This window comes from Notamacropus eugenii, chromosome 6 (genome assembly GCF_028372415.1).
Source record: "Notamacropus eugenii isolate mMacEug1 chromosome 6, mMacEug1.pri_v2, whole genome shotgun sequence".
NCBI lineage: Eukaryota > Metazoa > Chordata > Mammalia > Diprotodontia > Macropodidae > Notamacropus > Notamacropus eugenii.
The window spans coordinates 218,788,725-218,813,639 of NC_092877.1; positions in this window are offsets into that span (position 1 = coordinate 218,788,725).

Sequence of the window (24,915 nt, forward strand, 5' to 3'; positions counted from 1 at the left end):
TCTAATTATAAATTCACTGTTAATATAGCCTTAGAGCTGAGAACATTTCACTCCAGTAGTTAATTTAGTCTGTGGTAAATTCTCACTGTTATTTAATGTCATTTATCACCTGCTGTTTTGTCTTACTGTGAACATCCTGCCTGCCCTGTACTGTCTACAGTACATGGACCTTCTGTGACTTTAATGTACTCAGAACAAAGGCTCCAAAGTGCTTCTATCGGGAGGATTTTGGCAACTTGCCTTAGATATATTCAAGCCATTTTGCTGCCTGTCACTCAGTGCTTTACAAATTGAACTCAGAGGAGAGGTAAAAAGGGTCTATGAGGCATTTTTTTCTGGGAAGAATATGCTAATAAAGCGCCATCAGCAGGAAGCAGGTTGTGTCTGAAAGAGTTTTGTCAACTCTGAATTAATTTTGTGTGTTAAGAAACACGGGGGTGCTTCTAGAGCCAGTCTGTGGTAATTAATCCTTCCTGTTTCTGGAGGAACAGAACTGTAATAAATGCAGCCCAGATTTAACAGATGTGTGCACACAATGTCTGCTTTATGAGGAGTAAAACAAAATGATGGGTACAGAACAAAAAAATGTTGATTTTAAAAATTAAAACAGTATGGAAAGCACTAAGCCTGGAATTCCCAGTGTTTATGCAAATACTGTATTCCTTTAAATGTTCGCAGACAACGTGGTTTGGGAAACATCTGTCCATGTGGTTGGATGCTGTGAAGAGACTGAAAAAGACAGATGTTTCTTGTTCCTTAGAAAATTGTGTAAAAAAAATGAATATAGGCGTAATGTAGGGGACACAGTTTGATGAATCTGGGTGTGGTAAGAATGGTACCCAAGGAATCAGATGGGGACCTCATCAATGATAAAGCTGTCATTTCTCTTCCTCCCTCCCTCCCTCTCTCTCTCTCTCTCTCTCTCTCTCTCTCTCTCTCTCTCTTTCTCTGTCTCTGTCTTTCTTTACTAAGGGGATTGGGGTTGGAGATTTAATCTTTAGGAGAAAGAGATGTAAAAGCAATGTTTCCATGGTGATTGTTTGATTGTCCTCTCTAAAGACAGACAGAGAGAGAGAGAGAGAGAGAGAGAGAGAGAGAGAGAGAGAGAGAGAGAGAGAGAGAGAGAGAGAGAGAGGACTCTGTTGTCAAGATTGGGCATGTACATTACACAATGATATCTACAATTTGATACGTGCAGATACCTCTTTCCCGTGAAGGTGAGTAAGGGCAGGTTGACGTGGTCCTCGTTAAAATAAATTCATGTTGAAAACTAAATTTCAAGCAAGAGCTACCAAAGTTAGGTCTGGCCGATTAGACTATTTTCCTTGTTAAACTGCCCCTGTTATCATGGCAAGGGGCAAATTTTGACATGAGTAAGTGAAAATAAAGTGAGAAAAATACCCTAGTATGCATTTTTATCGGGCAAGTTGCTTTGTAACATTTTTTTTAAATTTTTAACACAAATAGAGATAGATTAATAGATAGATAGCTAGCCAGATAGATATACTTACCTATCTAAGTGCAGAGAACAGATTTTAGAATTCTGGGGGTTTTTTTATACATTTCTAATAGTTTGTCTTCTGGAGGAATAACAGCAGAAAACTGAACTCTGCAGTGGAATGAATTATTCATATACTATAAAATGAAAAGTTTATTTTTTATATTTAGATATGGCTGGAAAAGGTAAAAAAATGAAAGTTATCATTGATTAGCCTTTAGAACTTCCTATCCATTTTATTTAAAAAAAATATTTTCCAAGATTGGTTTTACTTTTAGTAACATTTTCCTAGGATAATTTTCAGAACAATGTGGGAGAGCTCTTAGAGTGAATGCTTCAGTAACTCTCAGACTATTCACCGGAGTCAATAAATTAAAAAGTGAGTAATGTTACCGTGCTTAGTCATGTAAAGATTTAGAAACAACTTGTGTTTCTCTTGCAATATTCATTGAAAAGCAAAACATGAATGAAACTCTTTTCTTTTAAAGCTCCTGTTAATCGAAGTATTATTAAACTATATTCTACTTCACCACATATCTTCAATCAATATATGTATATATATATATATATTCATAGTGAACATTTAAAGAGTTGAATTTTAATTCAATTTCATTGGTGCCAAGTGGCACCCAGCATTAGTGGTTGGCAGTGGGAGGTTTCCTCATCACTAGATTTCTATGTCAGCGTAATCACATGTCCTGTGTAGGGCAAGGAGAGACAGGAATAAAGGACAATTATGTGTGAAACAAAACAAAAATGTATATGCATGTGTATACAATATACATACACGTATGCTTGCATCTATCTAGATTTCAAACATTTTTGTCTTGTTAATTTGTTTCATACTTTTTTTATTGTTTGCTTTCTACACTAGAAGTATGATTTCATTGATATGTATGGGGAAGCCCTGGTAAGGAATTTCACTCCTCCTCTAAACCCCATGATGTAGGTTGGCACCATGGAGGGTGAATAGAAAGCTAGCACCAAAAAACTTCAATTAAGACTATAAACAGGTAGATAACACACATACAAATTCCCTTGATATCACTGATGAGGGACCCCTACTGCTACACTCTGGCTCATGGGAAAATCTTTCTACAAGTACAGAATAGCAATAGTATTGCTATTACAATCTTAAATAGTTGCCTGGGAACTGAGATGTTAGGACTTTCCCAGAGTTACTTGGATAAGTTATCAGAAATTGTATTTGAAGGTTTTGTTGGGGGATTACAATGGTCATTGACAGTATGAAACGCTGAAGGAACCTTTGGAGTAGACCCTGACTTGGTCCCTAATGACAGGCATTTTGTCTCCTATCCTTGACATTCTTTATAATTATGATTTTCATGAGAATTTGAAGGGGAAAAACTCATATTACTCCTAATAAAAGAGATATTTGCTTTCCAAGATGTCCTCATCCTTCTGAAATAGTACTATGAAATATTTATTGTAATATTACTATTAACATGTAGCATTACATCATATTATATACTCTTCTTTTATTTGTTCCTCAAATTATTCCATCCCCAAAATTCTGAATAAAATAAGGCTAGATATTCATGTTTAGAATTCATTGACTTTTGTCATATAGATAGATAATAGTAATTTGTAATAAGCATAGTACAATAGAATATAGAAAATATATCTTAATTCTAATTTCATTCATCATAAAATCAATCTCTATATTTTATTTACTAAAGAATGAGCATTTATTTAAATCCTAGTAGAAGATAAGCTCTTTTAGGGTAGAGATTGCTTACTTCCATCCTCCTTCCCTTCCTTCTTTCTCCCTTCTTTCCTTCCCTCCCTCCTTGCCTCCTCCCTTCCTCCTATTTTCTTTCCTTCCTTCTTTCTCTCCTTCCTCTTTACCTTCCTTCCCTTCTTCCCTCCTTCCTGGCTTCCCTCCTTTCTTTCTTTCCTTCCTCATTTCTTCCCTTCTCCTTCCATCATTCCTTCCTTCCTTGCTTCCTTCCTTCCTTCTTTTATTCCTTCCTTCTTTATTATCTTCTCCTTCCTTTTTTCCCTTCTTTCTTTCTCTTTATCTTGAGTGTCTTACAAAGTACCTGGCGTATGAGCATGCTCTTAATTAATGATTATTGAATGCATGAACAAATTAATGAATCCATTTTAACTTAACACTGACTCTACCCAGCTTCAGGAAGTCTCTTCTCAACTACAGTTAGAATTAGAGCATCTCTCTATTTTTCGCTTTATTCTGTTGTAGAGCCTAATGTTTTCTTTTGACATGTAATCAGATATTGCCCAGTATATGAAATAAGAATTAGAATTCATTCAAAACTGTTTGTAGCAGGCAACCTCAAAAGCACTGGTAACTTTCCCATTCTTCAGCTAATGATAATAAACAAAGTCACATCAGTTACCCCTAAATGTTTAAAGTAGCAGATAGAAGGTGGCCACTTCAAGTTGCTATCAAACAAAGCAATGGCAATGTTGTTATTAAAAGTGCACAGTGCATCAGATAATAAATCTAAAGATTTAGTCAAGCTGTCAAACATTCATTATTCTGGACTCCTGCTTAGGAATGTTCTCAGATCCCAACCTGACACTGCTGTGGGTAACATCCCTGGGGCAATGTCGTCCAACAGGAGTGGAATGAAGTGTGAAGTGTGCTTATCTCAAGGCACTGATTAGAGTGTAGCTGAGATGATGTTTATTAAATGCAAAAGAAATCTTCAGCAGGAAAAAAGAGTCGTAACAACTGCAACTATCCAATAGTGTGCTGTCTAATGAGCAATCATTCCAAGTCTGAGACTATGCAAAAATGTGATAGAATGTGGATGGTTTTTATGCCTTCTCTACTCTGTCCTGGTACCAGCTTCCAGTCTTCTCCCCCAAAAAATCCAGCCCCCAAGTAAACCAGTATAAAGCAATTTGTTAGGGCAATTGAGCACCTATGAGGTGATATGTTCCTAGTAATTAAGGTTTATAACTGCAGCTGGTTTTTAATTTTTTTTTTTTTAAATTCTGGCTTTTAACCTTACGTTAGTAGGGGAAGCCATCCTTAAAACATCTGGGCGCCTTACTGAAACAATAGCAGAGTTTTCTGCAGTAATCTTGTATAATTTCTGGTGAATAGTAGGGTACATTTAAACAGTTCTAATGGAGTGAACAATACTATTTTAAAGGGCTTTGATCATTACTTATCTTTCAGCTGATTATAGGAATCTTGTTGGAAGTTTTCAAAGGATTTTTAATTTTGAATCTCTTTATGTCTTCAACCTAGTGATGACATTAATTTTCCCTATTGCCTGTGAAAGGAAGCACAGTTTTGTCCTCAGACGTTTTTTGTTCCTTGTGTCATGTCTTTTGTGCATGCAGATGGGACTGATTAATTCCAAGGCCTTTGCCACATTAAAAAATAATTTAAATAACCAAGGATGGGCGAAGACAGCTAAAGTGTTTCTGTTTAAGGGTAAAACTGCCGACAATACATAAATAATTTTTTTCTTCTAAACAACAACAATTCTAAACTGCTGCCCACTTAAACAAGCTGACTTCCTATCACAGGCAACATAGTTTTTGAATTAACAAGACAGTTCTTCTGTGTCTCTTTTGCTTCTGAGTATTCACTATGAAGAGAGGAGATATTTACCCAGACAGACCACATTTGAGCAGAAAAGGGAAAGAAAGAGGAGAAAAAGAGCAAGCACAGAGTCCACTGTCCACCTCCTGGGCAGCACTTTTGACATAAAACGCTTTGTGGTGGAGGAGATTTCAAAGGGACAATTTAACTCTGGTTTCTGTTCTCCACTGTTTATTACATGTTAAATGTGAATTTAAACGGAATAAAAATCTTACAGCTATTATCTCCCAGCAAAAGTGAAAATTTTGCCTCTGTAGCAAATCAGAAATTCTGTATGATTTGGGTTTTCTTTTAGATTTTTAAAATGTCTTGTTTTGCATTTTCTTAGATTTTTATATAATGCATACACAAGAATTAATACAAACACAGGCAAATTAGCACAGCTGATAGTTGGTTTTGGATTCAAGAACACTTGTTTTTGAAACCTGCCTCTGCTGCATCCTGGCTTTGTAAGCCTGGAAGAGTGATTTAATCTCTCAAATGCTCAAGACAACAACTAGTGACTTGCAAAAGTGATGCAAATCAGCTTTATGAGAAGGGAGTTTCTTCAGTGGGAGTTTACTATGCTTATGTGTTCACAGGTCCAGGCTTCCTCATCCATCTCCCTCAGCCCAAAACAATAATAATATCAAAAACAACAGCAACTAAACTAATAATATAATTCACTAGTATTTTATTTTTAATGACATACAGTAACACTAAAATAAGGACTGGAGATGTCTCTAAATTTGTCTATCTCATGGTTCTTTTGAGTTACTGAATTCTAGTTTGTTCATAGAACACAGCTCCTTCTTTGATGTAGACATGCCATGCTGGGCAGACCTGTGCCAGTTCTTCCCATGCCTCACAATTGATTTTAAGTTCTTCAGAGAATTCTAGAGAGTGTCTTTGCATTGTTTCTTCCCAACTCCATATAAATGGTGCCTTGTGTGAGTTCTCCATAAAATAGCACAGGTTTCATAGACATGCTACAGTGCAGTATGTACAATGACTCTATAGATTTTCAGTTTAATAGACAGTCTAATACCTCTTCTTTTCCACACTTTCCTTCAGAGCCTCCAAGACATTGCGCTAACTGGCAATGCATGCAACTTCATCTTCTATATGGATCTTCCTGGAAAGTATATTGCCAAGAAAAGTCAACTTATCCGAAGGTTCCACATATAGATAGCATGGTGCTAGTGGAAAGCCCATTTCCTTAGTGTTTGCTGTCAGGTCAAAATGAGCAGAGGTGACAGAGAATTGATCCATACTCTGTTGCATCTCAGCTGAAGAGGCTTCACTGAATGCAGAGTCATCTGTGAACAAAAAATTATGCACCAATTCTCCTTCCAATCTAATCTTGACTAGTAGTTTTTTCCAGCCAAAAATTTGTTAACAGTGTGGAAGCTGACTTTCATATTGTTTTTTTCCTGATGGAAGACATCTGAAACAATCACTGAAAACATCATATTAGAAAACATAGGAGTAGGTACATAACTCTGCTTCATTCCATTGGTGACTGGGAAAGCATGACAGTATTGTCAACTATCCAAAATGTATACATGTCATCATGGAACTGGTATATAGTATTGATTAACTTCCATGGACAGCCATAAGACTTTCTATAGTAACTGACAGCATCCAATACCTTAGTTAGATTGAGGAGCATTGTATACAGACTTCTGTTCCACTCCTGGCATTTCTTCTGGAGTTCTTTGAACCTATTTGAAACCAGAGTAACTCTCAGGTGGAAAGCCATCTTCCAAATGAAGAATCATCCTATGAAGGAGGAATCTAGAAAGAATCTTACCAGCAAGGACTAAGAGAAAAACCCTCCTGTGATTGTGACATGACAGCCTCTTTCCCTTTCCTTTATAAATTTCTGCAATGGAGGCATCCTTGAACTCCTGGGAGAGATCTTCTTCCTATGTAATCCATAAGATTTCAGTTACCTTTTGCATGAACAGTGGAACCTCTACCCTGTAAATTCTCCTGGCTTACTTCCTGGATAGCTCATATAAGTGTCTACCCAAAGAATAAATAATTTTCTTGGTCAACATGTTTTAAAGAGACTTACTGACCAAATCCTCTATATCACCTATTTGTTTAGTGTACATTCCTGAGTTTGATAAATTACTTTGATACATACAGACATTATGATAGGAAAAAGACATTGCTTAGACTTTTTCAATTTGATTTGATATAGTATTTTTCATTACATAAAAAGACTGATAGAATCTGATGAATATAATTAGATAAAAATAACCAACAGCGTGTGCTCATCCTTTGTTTCTGAAGAAGACCATGCCATCAGAGAAATCATGACGTGACTTGCACTTGACTTTGTTTTTTTGAGTGAGGGAGGGCTGTGCAGGTCACCAGCCTCACTTCTCCTCTGGAGCCATCTGAATCCACTGACCAGATATTAACTTTACTAGATGGAAGTGTTTTTAAAAGGAATATGAAGGGACATACCCATCAATTAAGGAAGATGGGAAAACTTAGGATATATGAATATGATGTAATATGGAAATAGGAGACAGAGAAAAAAGAAATGAAGAAAGCTTCAGAGATACCAAGCATGATTTATATGAATTGATAAAGAGCAAAGAGAACAGAACTCAGAAAAACTATGCAATTAAAAACCAGAAACAACAACTATGTAATTAAATAAAACAACACTGAAGGACTTGAGAACTGTAATTATATGCGATGGCTAGCTATGATGGCAGAGGACCAATGATGAAATGTGCTATTCATCTCCTTGAATAAAAATAATGAACTCTAAAAGGGGTAAAAGATGAACTTTCAGTCATAGCAATATAGAAATCTGTTTTTTTTAATTTTCCTAGAGAGATTTTTTCTTCCCCTTGTAGAAGAAAAATAGTGGGGGGAGGGGAGCTAGGAATAGGTTAGCCAAGTTTTTTTTGTTTTTTTTTTTATAGAGAAAAAAAGAAAATAAAGAACTGTTTTGATTTTAATTTATAGATGGAAAGGTCAAAAAGAATCATAGACAAACAGGATAGCATTGAAACTTAACATGTAGAATTTGTTACATATTTTAAAAGAATATCAAGACATATATACATAATATTTAGAGTTTAATTATAATTCTCTGTATTTGACTATACATGTGGAAATTCTCTTTTAACTTGGTGTTTGTCAAGTTCGGAATAATAGTAAAAAAAATTACAGGTATTTTTTTGGCAGATCCTGAGGCCAGATGTCCAAGGGCTAGGAATGACCACAGGAAATAAGATGGTGTATATGTTTATATTTTGAGGTAGGCCAAAAAGGAGACTTTAAATCCTCCCCATTCCCTGAAAGCATACTCCCTGTTGTCTGAAGGCCATATGGTCTTCCTCATTGTGATCAAATACAGTTCAAAACATGATGCATGAAAGCATTTTAAAAAAATTCTAAAATATATGCTGCATGAAATATGCAGTTCAACCCAAATTCTGTAATAATTGATTATGTCTAATGCTTGAAGAATATAAATATATGTATATATGAGCATATGTTTATATACATATGCTATGTTTAATATATACAGAAAATATACTTCATATGTGTGCAAACAAAGATACCAGAGAGAGCTTCCCTCTTCCAATTCAGGTCAAGCCAAATTTTGTAACTTATAAGTTTAGAGAGTTACCTGGGGGCATTTAAAAGTTAACTAATTTGCCCAGGGTAAAATAATGATAATAATTTCTATATTTCAAATATTTGTCAGCTACTGTGTTCAGTACTTTACAAACATTATCACATTTAATTCTCAGAAGAACAGTGTGAGGTAGGAGCTAAATTATCCCCACATTACAGCTGACAAAAGTGAGGTAAATGGAACTTAAGGGACTCTCCTAGTATAGCATGTTAGGATCTGCAACTTGATTTGAACGATGACCTCCTTGGTTTCAGGCTATGTGTTCCATCCACTCTGTTACATAACTGCCTCTGTGTTGACAGAAAGCTCTTTCTAACTTTGCAGTTAGTTTTCTATTATTACATGACACTACCTCCAATGAAAGCTCCATTCAAAGAAAGGAATCTATATCTGTCCAATCTAAGGACATGATAATACTAAAACAAAACAAAACCAAATGAACGTATAGAAGGACATTGATTCCTCATAATTTCCAAAGCTATTTTTGTTTGTTTGCTTTCAAAGTTACATCTTTTTCTCAGAACATTGTTAGGTAAAATAATTAAAACTTACTCAGAAGAATGTTTACATTTTACATCATAGATAGTTCACAAAAAGGAAACCAGTTTGACTTAAGTCTCCATATACTGATTGGCAACCATAGGGCAAAGTAGGAAGCCCAAGAGATTTAGAATAATATGAGCAGTGTTTTAAATCTTGATCCTGGGACTATCTTCTTATATAACTTTTTCAAGTTATATAACCTTTCCGAGTTCAAGTTTTACATCTGAAAAATGATGTACTTGGATTCTTTATACTTCTTGCCTGTGAACTCTTTGATCAAGGCTCAGATTATACTTAAATAATTAGTTTTGGCAAAGAAATGCAAATATTTATATTTCATGATTTTCCCGTTTTCCCAACTGAAAATAAGATGGACCAAAGATTGGGTTTTTTAACCCACATTCATATACCCATAAATATTTAAGTAAAATATGATTTAGCTTTTGGTTATCAAAGGCTCAATATAATGACAAGCATTTTTCCTTCTCAATGCAATTCCTAGTAGAAAGATGGAACAAGGCAATGGTTCCATCAGCATGAGTGATGTGCTAATGCTTAAATGTTTCCAAAAAACTGAGTAATTGCTTTAAACCAAAAGTTCTGTGGTGAATATAATGTAATGCAATTTGAGATAAGGGGGAGATACCCAGAGATCAACTAGTGCCAAAGAATTATATCCAACATCTAGACACATGGAAATCTATCAAGTTTTTAATTATACCCCATAACTACTTACTGATTTATTTTGTTTTTACCTTTCTTAGTATTTCTCACATTGACCATTGTATACATATGGATCTGTCAGCCAGGAAACTAATTAGGTTTCCATCTTCTTGCAATACCTCTCTTTTAACTAAGTCTTGATAGGAAAGAAATCACTCAATTCTATTTTGATAGGAGCACCACTTGCTCATGCTCAACAAACATGCAAAGCCCTTTGTAGTCATAAAATATCAATTTATTTCTTGGAAACACATAAATATGTATATATATATAATATACACACACACATATATATGCAAATTTATATATACACACACATATATATATATGTGTGTGTGTGTTTGTGTGAGTGTGAGTAATTACTTTGCTGCCTGTAATCCCAACTACTTTTTATATAACCTCCTTAACTATCACAAACAATATAATTTTATTTTCTGATGCCTTTGTGTTTCACAAGTTTTCTAAGTACAACTCAGTTGTGCTTAGACAAACATACACCATGAACAGGCTCCTAACTGGCTTCAATGGGTAAAGCAAGAGCATTAAGAGGAAAATGCTTCCTCATCAACATATGGAGATCTATTTTATTTGGTATAATGTGAATTTCTACTCTTTGATGAATATGATTTTTTCTATTCCATTCACGTATAGATGTCAGTCAAGAAGTCAGTTGATATTACATATCTACTTAGCCAAATAGACTGGTATTTAGCATTTATTTAACAGTAGAAATAGCCAGAATAGATCATTCTTCTTAATCTCCACTAAAGTCAGAGATCCTCTGACTGACATGGTTGCTTCTCAATGTTTCAGATACCTTTTCTTTGCAGCATGTTCCACACATCTAGCTCCTAACAGAAAAGAAATGATACTGGGCAGATAACTGACAAAACTCTGTTTCACCATGTGTTGCACAAACATGGCCAATCTCTTACACTTACTGGGATATTTTTTCATGTCCTGCTTTTCAACTTCCTGTATCTCTTCTCTTCAATTCAGGGATGTGCTGGAATCAGTTCATAAAAGTTTGCAAGAAGCAATTGTAAAATTTTAAGCATAAGTGTATACTTGGTTTATTGCTTTGTGCAATATCTAAACATAAAAAAGTGATGTACAAAATATTAATAATGTGTATTAAAATGTGATGTGCACATACATGTTTGTACATATGTGTGCATATTCATATATGCATCTATATACAGATATATCTGTGTATGTATCTGTGTGTGTGTGTGTGTGTGCGTGTGTGTAGTTTTAAGAGAGCTGGTTGTTATACATTTACCCTGTTATGACTTTAAATACTACAGATTCTGAAGAGTTCCATTACTGTCTTTAAATCGGTGATTGTTAAATGTACATGTTAACCCCAAATTTCTCTCCTGAGCTCCTGATGCAAATATCCAACTGTCTTTTGGAGATTTGTTACTAGACGTCTCATACACATTCTGAATTTAATACGGACCAAACTAAGCCCTTTTTTTTTTCTAATCCCATAACCCTTCTGAATCTCCATATTTCTTTCAAGGGTACCACTACCCTTCCAGTAACCCAGGGTGGTAACCTTGGCATTGTGACTGATTCCTAACTCTGCTTACCATACATAGAATAAGTTATCAAGTATTCTATTTTATACTTCCATGGTATTTCTTCTATTTATCCACTTCTCTCTACTAGAGTCAGCTGGGTGGACATGGATGGAGCAGTAAACCTGAAATCAGAAAGCCCTGAATTTAAATCCAGCTTCTGATATTTGTTAGGTATATGATCCTGGACAAGTCTGTTTGCCCCACTTTTCTCATCTATAAAGTGTGAATAATAATAATAGCCTCTATCTTCCACACTTGTGAGGTTCAAATTAGATATTTGTAAAATATATAACACAAAGTCAGGAGCATGGTAGGTAAATATAAATTATAGTTATCATCATCATCATCATCATTGTCACCATTATCTCATGTGAGTGAATAGATCACATAGGTTCAAATCCTCATGTTCTCTTACCTGGATTGTGATAATCCCTTCCTATTTGATGTCTTTGACACAATTCTTTCCCTTCCAATTCTTCCTCTATAGAGATGCTAAAGTGATTTTTTTTTAAGTACAGGCTTGATCGTATCATTTCCTTAATCTATATAGGCATCTAATTTTTCTGGGATCAGATACAACCTCTTCTGTTTAGGTTCCAAAACTCTTCAAAATTTGACGCCATAATCACCATTTGAACCTTAAGCAGTGCATTCCTAGTTTTCCTCGAACCTATCCATCTGTCTGTGTTTGTCCTTCATTTTTGAAGAAGACCATAACATCAGACAAATGATGACATGACTTGTACTTGACTTTGTTTTGAGTGAGGAAGGACTGTCCAAGGTCACCAGACTCACTTACTCCTCCTGAGTCATCTGAGTCCAGTGACCAGATATTCATCAATGCATCAGGATGATGGGAGAGGGCCCAGGATACAATGGGAAGCTTTGGCTTTTTCACTCTGGCCTTTTCAGATACTCATTTAGAGTGAGGTAACACCCGTATAGTGATGTAAATGGTTTGCCCATATTAAATAGCAAGTTTTCTTCCCCAACCTACAGGTCAATCTAATTGGCCTCCAGGCTTTTGTGTAATGCCCCTTATTCTAACTTTTTGCACTGGCTGTCAAATATGCATGGAAAGAAAAAAAAAACATGTCTAACTTTATCTTTGTTTCTTAGAATAACCTGTTTCGAGCAGTTTTCAGATAAAGAAATTAAAGCTATCTGTAGTCATATAAAAAAAATGCTCTGAATCACTATTGGGTAGAGAAAAGCAAAGCAAATCAACTCTGAGGTACCACATCACACCTATCAGATTGCCTAACATGACCAAACAGGAAAATGATAAATGCTCAAGATAATGTGGACAAATTTGGACACTAATACACTGTTGGTGGAGTGGCGAAATGATCCAGTCATTCTGGAGAGCTATTTGGAACTATGCCAAAAGGGCTATAAAAATGGTCATCCCTTTGACCCAGCAATACCACTTCTAAGTCTGTATCCCAAAGAGATCATACAAATGGGAAAAGGACCCACATGTACAAAAATATTTGTAGTAGCTCTTTTTGTGGTAGCAAAGAATTTGAAATTGAGGAGTTACCTATCAGTTGGGGAATAGCTAAATAAGTAGTGGTATATGAATGTAACGGAATACTACTGTGCTATAAGAAATGATGAGAAGGTAGATTTCAGAAAAACCTGGAAAGACTTTAATGAACTGATGGTGAGTGAAGTGAACGGGAGAACATTGTACACAGTAACTGCTACAATGTGCAATAATTACCTTTGATAGATGTATCTCTTCTTGGCAGTGCAAGGATCCAAGGCAACTCCAAAGGACTCATGATGGAAAATGCAATGCATATCCAGAAAAAGAACTGTGGATTCTGAATGTAGATTAAAGCATATTATTTGCTCTTCTTTTTTCCTTTTTTTATTGGTTTGTTTTCTTCTTTCTCAGATTTCTCTTATGGTTCTAATTCTTCTTTACAATATGACTAATGCAAGAACAGATTCAATATACATGTATAGGTAAAGTCTATATTAAATTACACCTTGTCTTTGAGTGGGGGGAAGGGAGATGGGGGAGAAAATTTGGAACTCAAAATCTTATGGAAGTGAGTGGTGAAAATTAAAAATAAATTTTAAACATAAAAAATGGCTCATTTCATTCAATTCAATTCAACTCTACTCAAGTGATAGATACTTTTTACATGAAGACTTTCCTGATCACAACTTTTCAAAAGGAAACACTTGCATTTACTTTATATGCATTTTAAATATATTTACATAATTACATGTTGTCTTTTTAAAATGGAATATAAATTCTTTGATAGTAGAAATTGTTTCTTGTTTTTTTTTTTGTTTTGTTTTGTTTGGATCCCCAGGGCCCAGCTCATTCGAGGTGCTGAATAAATCCTTGTTAATATATTTACTTATGTTAGCTGAAGATCTGGAATGAATTTCTTTAATTTTGCCTCATTTAATTTTCCTCTTTGTCAGTTTTTTCAGGTACTAATCAAAGCAAATATCTCTTTTTCACTAACTTCTTTATATCAGTGATATTGGAACATCTGCAGCTCTATATCTTTTTATGTTGTTGATAAAAATGGATTTCCATTTTTTTCTTTAAAGGAAAGAGACCATTGAATTGATTTAAGATAAAATAATTTTATAGACACAACTAATAGAGGAAAGTTTATATTGTTCATAAAATTCATCGAAAGCATAATATTTAAAGTCTCAGTTTGGATTTAGATTATTACTTATTTTCGTTTCCTAGCAATTCACTACCTATTTCTATAAGGAGATATTCATGTTGATATATCAATGATAAAAATGTCTATAATATTTTGTGGACTCAATAAAATAATGCACATGCCATTAAAGGAGGATTTGCTCAGAAACAAAACATTTTAGGCTAAGAAATACTCAGTGGGGAATGGGGTGAAAAAACTCATGGATCATCATGATTCAACAAAGGTTTTAGTGGTATAAATGTGAAAATAAATACTGCAAACTTTTGCTACTGATGATAACATCTTCATTGTTAACTTCAGTTTTAGTAAGGGCTTAGTTCAAAATTATTTTCCTCTTGATTTTATTTTGAATCAAAAGCAAAAAGGGTATTCCCAAGGTGTATCCACACAGGATTTTTACTTTATTTTGAACTTCTATTTAAAATGCATGTTTTCATAATAAATGTCGGTATGTGAAAATGGCAGAGACAAATGTCAAGATCACAAAAAAATTGAAGAAATTTTGATGTCAAAAATGCAATTATTTTTTGTGATATTTATTGTCATTTCATTCTTTTTTAAATCGCCTTGAGAGCTCTGGTTTCTTCTTTCATGTTCCCAGTATCCTTTTATTTTATTGTAGGTATACGTAGCTGAACTGAAAACTTGGATGGAACATTGTCTTGAGTGACATTCTAGAAAGGTTAGTTGGTAGAAAAAGCAATATTTATTTTGATTCTTAAAGTTATTTGTAATAATTTGACATTCAGGCTTTTTTGCAACTTAATCTCCTCTTCAAATCATAACAGGTATGAAGTAAGGGAAAAAATGTTACCCACTACTTTTGATTGTAAATGAAAATGAACATATGGTTATAGAATATTTTCTTTCCTTTTTGATTTTGGCGTTAAGCAAATTCTTTCTGTTTTGCCTCATGAAACTTCCAAAAAGACAATGATAAAATTTTTAAAAAAGCATTATGTGCAATAAAGTTCACCTTGCTAAGTTACACACCTTTGTTCAAAAAGAAATCCCTCCCTTGTGTGCTATTGTGTAGTCATTTGTTAGAATAGAATTTCAGCCAGCTTTTACTTACTAGTCAATAAATGATCCATTCTTGATTCCTCAAGTATACTCACTATTTTTAATGTATGAATGAATGTTTCTTCTATGAGCACACTGTCAGCAATATTCATGACTATTTTTGAAATCTTAATGATATTTAGGAACTTTTCATTCAGAAACTTTCCTCAGAGATTTCTGTTTGTATGAAATGCTTCAATTTTTCATTGAATCCATGAATTCATCTATGTAGGTATGACCTTCAGTGTTCAAATTGCAACCTATCCATAGTTGTCCATCCTGTGTGATTATTTTCCATGTTCTCCAAAGAGTAATCTATCAAATGTGTCAGAGCCATTCTAACATTGTACAAGTACCTGTGCAAATGTATGTTCATCAAAATGTCCACCACCGTTATGGAGGGTGTCTTACATAGTATTTAAATGGCAAGAGTCTATAATGAGCAAGGTCCTTCAGGCACTACTGTTGAAATGAGTTTCTGTCAGTTTTATCAAATTCCATAGCTCTTCAATGAAAATCATGACCACTCAAAAGAGAATGACTTAACAAACCCTATAGGAAAAATAAAATGGATAAAGGAAACCTCTTGCCCAGATAATAACATGAAGTGGAATAGATAAAGGAAACCTCTTGCCCAGATAATAACATGAAGTGGAATGTGTTAGTTCATCAGTATATCCCTCAAGAGTAGGTCTACAAATGGACATCTATCTGGACCTAAAACTGAAAAGGAAGAAAGAAAGTGGAGCATATCAGTGAAATGGTAGAGCTCACACACACACATACACACACACACAGACGCACACACACAATTTTCCCTTAATTACATTCTAAAAGGTAGTGTTATATTCAGGAATAGGAGTCAAATGTACTAGATTTTTAAAAATTATTTGTTTGAGGAGCTCTTGGGATTGTGAGTAATAGGCTAGTCAGTTGCCATACACTTTCCCCCAATGGTAGTAGCATTGATTTGTTGCAAAATCAAGAACCAGTGGTGGAAAAGACAGGATGGGAATAGAAAGTTAAATGAATGTACTGCAGTTGGATAGATCTCAAGAAGTCTATGAAGGATAAACTCTGGCATATAGGAATTGTCACATATATCACACAGATACACATTCACACACCACCACATTAATAGTATATTTAGAATATCAATTTGCAACTTCACTTTAATATAATTGAATGTGAAAGCATGGTAGTCTTGTGAATATTAAAATGCCTAGTCAATGAAAAAGTTTGAGGCAGAATACACCACTGTCTTCTGTGACAGGATTTCTTAAATCAGAATTTATATATCATTATTTATATATTATATGTTGAAAACAGGATTTTTAATATATAGTTTCCATTTATATACCTGACTTTCTAGATAGGGCAAAATCATATCCATGGGAGAAAGAGATGATTGAAATTAAAAGCACATTAATTTTCAGTCCATTAAAATGATGTGTGCCCCAGAAGTGCCCTGCTAAAAAATCCCTGGCTTCTAGCCTTATTGTCTTACACTGCTGGTGATTCCACTTAACTCCCTGCCATGACCCTCTGCAGGTAAGTTTCATGAATGCCTTTTGGCTATCCAACTGTCTTCATAAACAACATAATACTTGTCTCCTAGAAAGCACTGTGGTATATAATGGCACTGCCTGGCTCTAGATTGAAAATTAGGGCAACTGATTGCTGACAGCTAAAATGAGATTTTAATTAACCATGCCAACATCTTTGCTACATTGAGCAGGTAGCCAAATAATATGTATTAGAAAGAAAGGGAGCTCTGCAGTGGAATGTAATCCCCTTATATATAACAAATGCATTCATTATCATATGGACTTTGATGTAAAAAAGCAAGCCATCTGCCAAAGTAACCAAAGCAGAAAAATATTTTAAATTGAAATTTCTGAGCTTTCTAGAAAGATTCATTGTGAGTAAAACAAACAAACAAAAAACAAATCTCAAAAAAAAAAAACAAAACACAGCTACGTTACTGACTCACAGATTGGCTCAGTGAGTAGAGTGATGGTTTTAGAAACACAATGGCATGTTTTCCAATTCAGCATCTTTTGATATATACTGACTCTGTGACTATGGGAAGTCACTTGAGTATTGAGAGTTCTAGGAAACTACGACTAGAAGTTTTAGAAAAGGTGCCAACCTGTCTTAGCAGAGAACATTTCTGATCTGCAAAGTTTCCTATACCAATGATATAAAAAATCTAGTCGACAATACAGTTTTACTGACATTGAGATCACTAAACAAAACCTATACCATATTTATGTTTAATGTAATTTATTTTTCTCAATGATCAAACTCTCTCATGGTCATCTCACACTCCAGTCCCCAAAGCAAAACCCATCATTCCTTATACATTTACTTCTACAGTGGTTGCACCTTAGACATATATAATTTCTTTTCTACTTCAGCGCTCTTGCTACTGCATCATTTTTAATATACTTTTATCATTCTAAAATATTTGTATTATGATGAGTCCACAAAGCACTGTGATTATCCAACAGTCTCACAGCCTTCTACAAGTGACCAAGGCAATGAGAACTCTCTCTTCCATTTTGAATCTCTCTCTCACTATCTCTGTGTCTCTGTCTCTCATTTCTATCTCATCTCTCTCTCTACATGTGTGTATGATTCTTCTGATAAATGTGACTATATTTATGTATATACATTTCCATACATCTTTATGTTGAAGATAGCATAAATTCCCTTATGAGGAAGATTTTGATTTTTTGTGCTTAGAGGAAAATTGAAGAAGAAAGTCATTACATGTCGGCATGTATATTTGTATATGAGTAAAATTATGTTTTGGTTTTTTTTTGCCAAATTCAACTCATCAAAACCTGTGAATAGTTCTTGAAATTCAAACTTTATGCAACATATCTTTTTTTCTTTTTTCCAATAAATATTCTTGTTTATTTCTCTTATAAAAATAAGCCCATGGTTTTCATTGTTGTTGTGAAGTTACACTTAGTAGATTACGTGTTGACTATGATTCAGTTGAGGGGAAAAACATCATTCAGATTTTATTCATAGGAACCAAAAGGGAGATGAGAGTCAAGAGGATAAAAATATACAGACTGTAAACTCTAGGACTGTAAAGATTATAAACTCCTGGACAAATCCACGTGTAAAAGAGAAAGTTCTGCATTGAAGTGGTAGAAACATCAAAACATTAAATGAAATGATCCCAGTTCTGTAATCAATCTATTCAATGCTGACCATGGGAAAGCAAACAGCCAAAGAGAAGTCTGCAATTTCTCCCTCTTGCCCCTAAGAAATGTTTTTCTTTTTAGGAGTTTGAAACATCATTTATTTAAAAGTCAAAACAAAACAAAAATCCTTAGATACCAACTCATAGTTTTGACAAACACAAAGTGGGTGAATGTCTATTCTTATATTTTCCTATTCGCATGAAAAAGTTAGTCTCTGCCAAGGAACATTATTGTCCCAAGAACATAACATCTTTTTACAAGGACTGGTAAATATCAGAAAGTTCACACCACGATGGGGCTCCTCTCTGAGCCATTTACTGCCACAGTCTTTTTCTAGTTAAGGAAAATACATATACGGCATCTTATCTTCTTAAAGATATTGTAGCCCTAACGTTACTGTGCATGTCACATGTTCCAAATGCACTGTGATATTATAAGAATGTGTCCAGAATTTAGATGTGTCTAGACTAATAAGAAGCTTTGTCAAAGAAAAAAGTCTGACTTGGTGTTTTGGGGGAGGAGGAATGACGTTTATAGAAACAAAAATAATCACTGTTTAATTTAACTTCAGTCATTTTTGCTCTTTGTGTAAAAGATAAATATTGAAAATGTATTTTTTCATCTCTCTTCCCAAGAAAAGGCTAATGCTGATTTTCTTAAAGAAAAAAGGTATAATTTTGTTCACATTTTGAATTTGCGTTAACTCTTTGAGGATAGCTCAGTACCATCCCACCAACGTATACTTTGCTAAATAGGCAGGATTAAATGTTGGACACCTGCAATCTTATTGATATCCAGAGGTTCCAAAGAACATGCCTTCTACCAGTGCAAGTTAACCCCTTCTCTTCAACTTAGAGTTGTCTGGATCAGGTCTTCTTTAACTTTTATTCAACTTCTTCAACTTAAACTTTTCCCATTCGCTACCCCTTTAGTGCTCCTTAAACTGTACCAAATTACTTGCCCACAGTCATACAACCAGTATAATTAAATGGTAGGATTTGAACCCATATTTTCCTAGCTCCAAAGCTTGTTTTCTCTCTCTCTATGTCACAATGACCCAGGTTAAACTGAGATATATGCTTTTTCCTCTACATACTATTCTTTTTCTATATGATAGGCCAAGAGTCTAGCAGCAGTTTATTTATATTCAACTTATATTTTGGCATGAAACAAATTTAAGACAATTGAGAAGGGAAAATATTCAAACTTTATTCCTATGAACCAATAGAGAGATCATCCATCAGGAGAACAAGGACCCCACTCTCTAAATTCCAGAATGAAGCTACAAATAATTTAGAAAATTCTGTTTTGTAGAAACATCAGAACATTAAATGAAACAAATCCAGTTCTGTAATGAGTGTATTCAGTGCCAACCACATTAAAGCAAAGAAAAATCTTTAGTTGTTGAACAATTAAATCTGCCCCAGCATAAAAAAAGAATATGCACCAAGGCTCCACTAGCATTCAGGTTTACTACAGACATGGTCCACCTCATTTCAATATGGAAATGTCTTTGGTTAGCAGAGCAGGAGTAGTCACTCACATGATTTTTAGAAACCAATTAAGTTGGAAGGGCAAGGAATATATGTGAGTGGAACCTTTACATGTTCAAGTGACCAACATACTGATTCAAGGGAGACAGAGACTCTTTAAGTCCCGGGAACAGCTTGGTTGACTTGTAAGGAAAACAAATCCTTTTTGTAGAAAAATGGGCAGCCTTAGATCTATCATTATTCTGTTCTCTAATTTATTCTTCACAGGCTAGAGTAATTTTCACATTGTCAAGTAAATTATCCTTCTGTGAATGCCTGTAGTACTTATAGCACATACATTCAAGCATGATTTTTGACTTAGTTACATAAACTCTCTGGTCCATTTGTAAAAGCAGATTAGACAATGATCATAATCAATCAAGGATTTTCAACTTTGGGTCTATTATACATACATACATATATACATACATACATACATGCATAGACAGACACACACACACACACATATATATATATAAAATTGCATTTAATATAATTCACTGTGCGTTTTAAGTTATGAATATAAAACATTATTCTGAGAAGGATCTATAGGTTTCATTAGACTGCCAAAATCTTTTCAGGACACAAAAGAACCTCTAATCTCTAAGATTTCTTTCATCTCTAAATTTTTGCTCAAATGAAGTTTTAACCAGGTCAGTCTCCACAACAAAATGAAGGAAAGCATTTTTAAAGCTGATACACCCCTGTGTGATTGCCATGAAGCACTACAGTGTCTAAAGATTTGAAGCAGAGCATGATCCATAGGGCAGTGAAGAAGTATAAGTTGAACATGCTCTGGCAGCAACCCATTCTAAACATGAAATTACAATGAGGATGTGGAGTCATGGAAGCCATTTAAGATATATGTGAATTTAAAAGAATATGAGTTGATAACAAGACAAGAATGAAAGATAGACTTTGGGCAGTAAATGCATTGTGCTTGTACTTCACAATGTTAAAGGAAAAATAACAAAATTCCCTCCCTCCTCAAACTGGGAGGATCCCCTTTGGAAATTTACGGATGGACGTGGACAAGATTTGCACAGGATAGTTAGATATAGATGGACTGTAAGTATTATTGAAGAGAATGATTAAAGATTCATTTGAGTATGATTATATTGCTTTGTGTATATTTTTCTATTTTCCAACATGTATATTCAACTTTTCAAATGGACTATAAAATTACTTATTCTATTTTGTTTATTCTCTATGCCTCCATAGTGCCTAATACATAGTTAGGTAATCAAAAACGCTCACTGATTAAATATTGATTAATTTTGCTTTATGCTAGACCTTACTAAGTTAGCTTCCAGTTTGAGTATAGATTTAGGTAAAAAAAAAATCTGTATTCCTTTAACTTATCTCCTTCACTTTAGTTTCAAAAGTGATGGTCTAGTTCTGATTTTGTCATAGTTTGATTAAACGTTCTCTGAAATTCTCTGTAATCCATAGAGTCCTATGTTAAGCAATATCATATACGTATACATGTGCATACACATATACATGCATCTATATACATAAACACATATATGCACATATTTACATAGATATTTCTCTGTGTGTGCATGTGTCTAATTTGTTCTTTAATGTATGAGAAATGTCCATGCAAAAACAGCTTACAAAATTTCCCAGGGTCTCTCACTACACACTAATCAAGATAAGACCTTTATTAAAGTGTGTGTGTATATGCATGTATTTCCCCTTTTGCTGTGCACTCTGAATTACAGTGTAGTTTGGTGTTTCTTAAAGTGTATTCAGGGGAAAGACTGCTGATCCATAACAAAGATAGACAGATAGATAGGCAGAGAAAAAAAGAGACTGAAAGAGACTGAGAAACTAATACACAGAGAAGGAGAGATAGACAGAAAGAGACAGAGAGGGAAATAAAAAGAAAGAGATGGTGTGTGTGTGCGTGCGTGAGAGAGACAGACAGACAGACAGAGGTGGACAGAGATAGAGACAGAGAGAGAGAGAGAGAGAGAGAGAGAGAGAGAGAGAGAGAGAGAGAGAGAGAGAGAGAGAAGAGAGAGAGAGAGAGAGAGAGAGAGAGAGAGAGAGAGAGAGAGAGAGAGAGAGAGAGAGAGAGAGAGAGAGAGAGAGAGATTTGAAGTTGGGTGACAACATGTACCTCAAGAGTAGTAGACAAATGAAGTGATATCTACATAGATTTAGTTGTCTAGTGGAGTATCACAGAGTCCTCTTTTGGATCTAATTCTGTTCAAAACTTTATCAAAGTTTTGGATGATGACTTAGACGAATTTAAGGGGTAGGTGGTGCGATAGTGCATAGAGGACTGGACATGCAGTTGAGAAGATCTGAAATTGTTTTACATGATTGCGCATGTATAGCCTATATCCTATTGCTTACTCTTTTGTGGTGGGGTTGGGGGACAAGGAGAAGAGAGGAAAGAAGGATAAAATTTGGAATTCAAGATTTTAAAAACATGTTAAAAATAATTAAGGAATGTCTGAATGCACATCTGGCTTTAGACACTTATTAGCCGTGAAACCTGAGCAAATCAATTAACTTCTGTTTGCCTCAGTTTCCTGAATTGTAAAATTAAAATGATAACTTCACATCTGTAGATTATTGTGAATACTAAATATTTTATAAATGTTTATCTCCTTCCTTTAGAATTTATATTTACAAAATATTCAGGTGATGGGAAACTGAGTGGGACAGCTAACATCCTGAATGAATTAGGTGAAATTCAAAATAACTCCACAATCTGAAACAATGGGACATTTAATAGGAGGAAAGGTAAATTCTTACATTTACATGAACAATATTCCATTGTATAAGTTACAGATAGGGAAGCAATGATTAACAAGAGTTGGTATTTGAAGGACCTAGTCATTTTATTTTTTTATTAAAATATATGAGCAGCGTACTGGGTCTGCAAAATAGAATATTGTGTAGATTAAGATTGTTGACTGACCTCTTGTTCAGAATCTAGAGTAGTATGTTCAAATCTGGGAATCACATGTTAGCAATGACAAGGGCAAGCTCTTTAATGTTTAATGAATAGTTTATAAATTATGAGGACAATTGAAACTATATCTTATGAGAAAGAATGAGACATATAAATCTGTAGGTTAAAGAAGTTAAAAAACTTGAAGACAGAATAGGATTACTGCCTTCTGTATTTGAAACCTTATAATGTCCAGGGATTAGACTTAAACTGTCTGACTTAGAAAAGCAAAACTAGAATCCATGGCTGAAAGTTACAGAAAGGATGGTTAAAGCAAATGTACAGTGGGGAATACTTTGGAGTAGGGAAGACCTTAGTTAATGTTTCATTTCTGATATGTAATGGACATACAGACTTGGATAAACCACTTGCCTTCTAAATGAACCATTGAACTCTCTAAGAGTGAGAATTGTAGACAAGGGGCCAATCTGCATTTGTGGAGGGTGTTTTTGATTGGGTGCCCCTCATACCCATGAAACCATAAATCATAACCATATAGAAACAAATGTAAACAAATATGCCTTTGTTAAGTGTCTATAATGTGCCTGGTAACTGTGGTAGTTGTTAGAGACACAAAGACAAAGAACAAAGCAACCTTTTCTCTTAAGGAATACATTCTACCCTGAAAAACAATAAGTATAAATTTAAGCATATATAGTACAAGAAAGAGAAAATTTTTTAAAAAAGGGAGTTGGAAAGGGCAGGTGCTAGTTGTGGAGATTAGTAAGTCAGTGTCAACAAAAACTTAGTAAATGCCTATTTTTTGCCAGGTCCATTGTAAGGACTGGGAGACAAACACAGAAAGAAAAAAAAAACACCTTGATGATGAGCTCATGATTTAACGGGAGAGATGACAAGCAAAAGACTTTGGCATTTCTATACAAAACAAGATACAGGATAAATTGGAGACAGATAATTAGGTTCAAACACATATTAAGGGGGTTGGCAAAGGTTTCTTGTACAAGCTAGGACTTCAGCTTGAATTTGAAAGAATTTCTGAAATTGAGGAGGTGGAAGATGAGTTGAAAGAGAATTCCCAGTCTGGGCATAAAGGAGTAAAAAATCATGCAACATGGAGACTTAAATCCAATATTAGTCACTGAATCACAGAGAATATGAGAGTTAGAAGACAAGAAAAAGTAGGTTGGGAGCATGTTATGAATGACTTTAAAAATCAAATGGATATTTTCATATTAAATTCTGGAGGTGATAGTAGGTAGATTTGATTTGATTAAATAAGGATATGGCAGTCATTTTTTGGGGGATGGGAGAAGATCATTTTGACATCTAAGTGGAAAATAAAGTGCTACAGGAAGAGATTTAAGGCAGGAATATCAACCAATCAGCTATTGAAGTAGTTTGAATGTGAAGTGATAGGAACTTGTATTAAAACAGAGGCAGTGTTAGAGGGGAAAAAATGCGACATACATGAAAAAGGTAAAATAGACATAACTTGATAAGAAATTGGATCTTTGCAATAGAAGACAGTGAAGAGTTGGGTGACAAGGATGATGATAATACTCTTCACCTAGATTTTGGGACAGTATGTGACAAGATGCTGGTAACCTCAACAATAAAATGGAATTAGAAATAGAAATAGAAAGCTTGGGTGGGGAAAAACCTGGAAAGATTCGTGCATAAAGTCATGCTTGATTTGTGCCTTTCAGAAAGAGAGGGATCGTATTCTACGTGGGAAACATGAGAAGAAAGGGTATCTCAGATGTGATGAAATGCAAACAAATGGAGGAAGAATATGGAGTGCAATGTGTGAGGATAGAGAAGTCCATTTTCCACTGGAATGCAAAATATGAATAAGGAAGAGAT